Below are 6,295 nucleotides of genomic sequence, written 5' to 3'. Positions count from 1 at the left end.
AAACCAGTCACGGAATGTTTCAAAAGAAGTTAGTAGTTGTTTACAGCTGATTCTCGGCCTCCCCCCACCACTATGACGTATTAATTGCTTTTTTTATTGGTTGTTGTTTGGTGAAGTTTTTTTGTTGTGCAGTGAAGTCAAGGCGTTGTGACCTTGAAGTGTCTGGTGCATGGATCGTTCAGATTTTTTTTTCATATGAGATTTTGTGTGTTTATTTGTGTGTGTGTGTGTAGGAGAATGCACGGTACAGGGTTTCATCATGTGCTTGTTTGTTGTGTACAAACATACGTCTGCATACTTCGAAGATCCTCCAAGTAATAAATGCTCCATCGGTGTTAGGGCACCAAGTTAGTAGTGGAGTGACGTCACAGCAATAACCGTTCAACGGCTAGAGAGCGACATGTTCACTCCACGACGTGTGGCAGAGTAATGCGTATTCATCGGTCTGCCCTCACCTCTCCTGAAGCGATGAAGGTTCGCTCTAGCCCCGCTATCGATGGTGACACAACGGCAGCCGAGGACTGTTTGCCTAGCGTCCTCTCCGAGACCGCAACGACCACTGCTTGCTCGTATATCGACATCTGTTATCGCATTCAGTTGGGAGGTAATCTTGGCGCATGTAGTTGAGAAGTGGGGTTGGCTATGACGTCTTGACGGGTCCTATCAGAGTGTATTTAGAAGAAGCGTACGAGTGTTGGCTATGTCAGTTTACATCAAGTGAGTTAGTGAGAACTATTATATAAAATGTATTCCTGTGACTGTGGTAAATCTTTCACTCGTAGTGATAATCTTCGTCGGCATCAGCTCCAGAGTTGCCAAGGAGGGCCTGCAGTGAAACGGGTGAGAGTGGATAATGCAACACCTATGTATACGTGCAATTGTTGTAATGTGACAATTCCTATGAGCCAAGTGAATTCTCACCGAAGAACCATGAGTCATAAAAATAATGCATGTGTTCAATTGTCTGACGGTGTTCAAATTATAACGAATGCATTCAATTGCCGCATTGCTACATACAGGTGGAGAGTTCGATTGTAACCAGTGACTACATTTCATTTTTCAATAAGATTAGGCAGAAGGTCATTGAATTACTGGAATCAGCCATCAGGATCCATAAAAGCATCAAGGTGAATATGGAAGTTTTTGGGAATTATATTCTTCAGACTGATGATTCGAGGGACACGAAGTCATTTAATTCCCAAAATAAAATAGTGGACCAATCTTCAGATTTGAATGCTGTTTTTGATGGATTCCGTGATGTAATTGTGGCACAAACGACTGAGTTCCAGGATCGTGACTCAGGTATTTATTTTTTAAAAATTTCAATAAGATTGAATAGTAATATTTTTTTTTTTTATAATTCAGGTTGGACTTGTGAAAAAATATTGTTTCTCGAGGTCAACATTAATAAATACAGTCCACTGGAAGGACGTTCATATGTGAAGCTGCCTCAATGTATTCAATGGAAGAAAGCTGTTGTGAATGTTCGTAATGAAGATCAATATTGTTTTGCTTGGGCTATAACATCAGCATTATATCCTGCAGATAGTCGAGTGTCCGAACTTACGTCATATCCACATTTTTCCACTGTTTTAGATGTCACAGGTATGGATTTTCCGGTTAAAGTTAATAATAAGAGTATCGAAATATTCGAAGATAGGAATGATATTTCAATTAATGTTTACGGTTTAGAGAGTACATTTGAGAAGGGTAAAATGAAGTATGAAGTGATTGGTCCATTGCGATACTCACAGAGAAGACTCCGGAGACATGTCAATTTGTTGTTTATAACTGATGACTCCGGTAATGGTCACTATTGTTGGATCAAAGATCTTTCAAGATTAGTTTCTAATCAACTATCAGCTCATAGACAGAAAAAATATTTTTGTGACGGATGTTTGATATATTTTTCTGATGAGAGATTGCTTTTACGTCATAATATGTATGATTGTAATCACATTAGTACCACAACACCAACTACTAATTTAAAGATCAATAAATATGGTAGAATGGTTGCGGAAAATAAACTAATGTTTGAAAACTTTGAGAGGCAAATGAGGGTGCCATTTGTAGTGTATGCTGATTTTGAATCAGTGCTTAAACCGATTCATGTGAATGAGCCAAATCCTGGAAGTTCATACACGATTAAAACATTCAAACATGCCCCATATTCATTTGCTTATTTGATAAAGTGTTCATATAATGATGATTTGACAAAATTTGTTACATATAGGGGTGTAGATGCAGCTCAGAAATTTGTGAGTAGCATTGAAGATGATTTGAAAGAGATACATGAAAATCATCTCAGAAACCCTAAACCAATGGATACACAAACTGTCGAAGAAGAAGAACAGTTTGTTGCAGCCAGAACTTGTGGTATATGTAATAAAGCATTTACTGATGGTGACGTCAAAGTAAGAGATCATTGTCATGTCACAGGAAAGAAAAGATCACATGCCGCTCACTCGAAATGTAATTTAAATTTCAAAATACCAAACTTCATACCTATCATTTTTCATAATTTAAGTGGTTATGATTGTCATTTATTCATAAAAGAATTGTATAGGAATAAAGAGAAAGTTGATGTTATCCCGCAAACTAAAGAGAAATATATATCTTTCACGAAGCATCTCTTTACACACAGCTATACCGATAAAGATGGTGTGGTTAGGAAGAATTATCTCAAAATGAGATTTATCGATAGTTATAAATTTATGACTAATTCGTTGGAGAAGTTGGGTGCAAACTTGACCTCCGATCAATGTTTGGAGATGCACAAACATTTCCCACAAATTGAGAAATTCAATTTGATGAGACAGAAAGGTGTATTTCCATATAGTTTTGTTGATGACATTGACAAATTGAATTATCCATTACTTCCGACAAAAAATCAGTTTTATGACACACTCAATTGTGAACATATATCGGAAACTGATTATGATAGGGCTAGAAAAGTTTGGAATTTATTCGAGTGTCAGAATTTGGGGGAATACTCTGATTTGTATTTGAAGTCGGATGTATTGCTACTATGTGATATTTTTGAAAACTTCCGCACCACAAGTTTAGAGATATATAACTTAGATCCGGCACAATATTACACTGCACCTGGATTATCATGGGATGCCATGTTGAAGTTCACTAATGTTGAATTGGAATTACTAACTGACATTGATATGATTCACTTTTTTCAAAAAGGTATACGAGGTGGAATTAGTCAATGTAGCGAGAGGAAACATATAGCAAATAATAGATTTTTACCCAATTATAATCCCAACGAACCTTCCACATTCATTACATATTTAGATGCAACAAATCTATACGGTCACAGTATGTCACAACCTCTACCAACAAGTGAATTTACATGGTTGACACCAAATGAAATTCTTAATCTCGATGTGATGGATGTGAGTACTGATAGTCCGTATGGGTATGTATTTGAAGTGGACATTCATTATCCACAAGAGTTGCATGATAAACATTCTGACCTTCCATTTTTAGTCGAAAAAATAATACCACCTCGTACACAATCGAAAATTCCCAAATTAATTCCAAATTTGAATGATAAAAGAAAATATATTGTTCATTATAGGAATCTACAGCAAGCTGTCAAAAATGGATTGATTGTAATGAATACACATAGAGTATTGAAATTCAAACAATCATGCTGGATGAAACCCTATATAGATCTTAATACTGAAATGCGTAATAGGTCTAACAACAAATCTGTTAAAGATTTCTATAAACTAATGAATAATGCGGTGTATGGAAAGACAATGGAGAATGTAGATAATCGAATTGATGTTAGACTCGTTACACATTGGGAAAATATAAAGAAAAATATAGGTGCCAGCACTCTCATAGCCAAACCAAATTTCAAAAATTGTTCAATTTTCACTGATAATTTCGTTGCCATTCAATTGGGTAGAGTGAAGGTTCATTACGATAAACCATTATATTTGGGATTTTCCATATTAGAATTATCTAAAACAGTCATGTATGACTTTTTCTATGGATGCATCAAACAACACTTTGATGAAAATGTCTCTTTACTTTACACAGATACCGACTCGCTCATTCTTAAAGTAAACACAGAAAATTTTTATGAATTCATAAAAACTAACATAAGTAGATTTGATACATCCAATTACAGTATAGTTAACCAATTCAATATTCCAGTAACAAGTTCAGTCTTGGGTAACTTCAAAGATGAATTTCCAAATGATCCAATCATGAGTTTTTATGGTACAGGTGCTAAAGCATATTATGTGAAATCTGTTGATGGTGAATTTAAGAAAGCCAAAGGGGTTAAACGATCTGTAATAAAGAATGAATTGACATGCGAAGATTATCAAAAAATCGTCGTCGAACAAGGTGGTATGATATTCAGAAAGATGAATTCATTTAGAAGCGTGTTACATGATATGTATACTGAATTAAAAAATAAAGTTGCATTATCATATCACGATGATAAACGATTTATCATTCCGAATACTACCCACACTCTTCCTTGGGGTCATAATGATATTGAATTTTATGAAAACGATCCAAATGAGAACATTCGTTGGATAAGTAATATTATTCAACAATCACAATCTCAGGAGACTCCATTGGATCAATTGATTAATTTATTATCTGCCGAGATCAATGATTGAAATATCATTCAATATCTTCAAAACCGGAAAATTCAATATTGATATTTATGTAGCCATTTATAATTAATAATATATGATAGAAGTAATGTGATATTAATGTATTATGTATGTATGTATATGTATTACTGTAATGAATATAAAATGATTAAAATTTTATTTGTATTATTTCTATTTCCCTAATCAATTACTGCAATATATAGTATAATGTAAATGACAGAAATATCAGTTTGAAGAGAATCATCGTAGAGTGCACAATGTCTAAAACAATCGATAAGTTTGGTAGAAAAAGAAAATGGGGTGGTAATGTCATTCGAGGTCCTCCTGGGAATGGTTTTAAATTAACAAAAGATGGTCATTATGACATGCAAAGGAAAATATTGAAAAATACAAGTGAACCAATTGACAAGAGTGATTGTGTAACTGTATCATATCTTGAGGGGGAAATTAATGGAGCAAAGGAAGTTATACTTCTAGCCCTACAAGCTGCAATACAATCCACAATAGGCAATATTGCTCGGGACGCCCGGCAAGCATTTGACGATAAAATTGCAGAGGCTCGGATAACTTTCACTCGTAAATTTGACAAACTTACAAGTGATGTAGACATAAAAATGTCTGACATAACAGCGTCTACAAATAAAAAATTTGATGCTATGTCAAACATAACAGGGACTACAATGAAAAAGTATGATGTACTGGAACAGAGAGTTGAAGTATTGGAGAAAAACCATAAAGAAGTTTTGGAGAGAAACTATAAAGTCAGGCCATCATCATCAGGTGGACTGGGATATCCAGGACTGAACATTAATCCAAATCATAGATAGAATAATACAACCAAAACCAAAACCAACTGATGATGTATTAATGGAACCAACATGGTGAATGTATTCCCTCGTTAGGTTAGGTTAATAGCTACGTTAGGTTAGGTTAGCTGCATACTTACGTTAGGTTAGGTGTTAGGTTAGTATTCCCTCGTTAGGTTAGGTTAATAGTTACTGTAGGTTAGGTTAGGTTAGGTTAGGTTAGGTTAGGTTAGGTTAGGTTAGGTGTTCGGTTGCATAGCGGTAGGTTAGCGTACTAGGTTAGGTTACGTTAATACATACGATAGGTTAGGTGTTCGGTTGCATAGCGGTAGGTTAGCGTACTAGGTTAGGTTACGTTAATACGTTAATACGTTAGGTTAGGTGTTCGGTTGCATATTATGTTACGAACGCGCGCGCGAAGAGGGCGTAGATGTCTCTCCAGATGTCCCGCCTACCTGGGGCCGGAGGCCCCACCCACCTGGGCGGAGCCCAGGCAGTGGGCGGGGCCGTTAGGGCCCCCCCCCCCCCACCCCCACCACCCCCCCACCCCCCCCGTCGCCACCAACTTTTCGGATACCCCGCCCCTTTCCGAAGCCCCGCCCCCTTTCCGAAGCCCCGCCCTCCCCTCCCCGAAGCCCCGCCCCCCGACTCCCAACATTTGCGCATGTACACCCCTACCCTCATCGCGCATGTGCGCTCCCACCATTTTCCCACCGCTCACGCATCGAAGTCGATACCCTCCGGAGAGCACTCCACAACATTCAGTTCGAGAAGTCATCTCATCGAGAGCAGTCCACTCCACAACAAGGCAGTACGTTCCAACGACCAACTTGATATTTG

Source organism: Leptinotarsa decemlineata, unplaced genomic scaffold (genome assembly GCF_025532065.1).
Source record: "Leptinotarsa decemlineata unplaced genomic scaffold, Ldec_3_MD MMD2_tig00003294_RagTag_RagTag, whole genome shotgun sequence".
Taxonomy (NCBI): domain Eukaryota; kingdom Metazoa; phylum Arthropoda; class Insecta; order Coleoptera; family Chrysomelidae; genus Leptinotarsa; species Leptinotarsa decemlineata.
Note: the sequence above shows the minus strand (reverse complement) of the source record.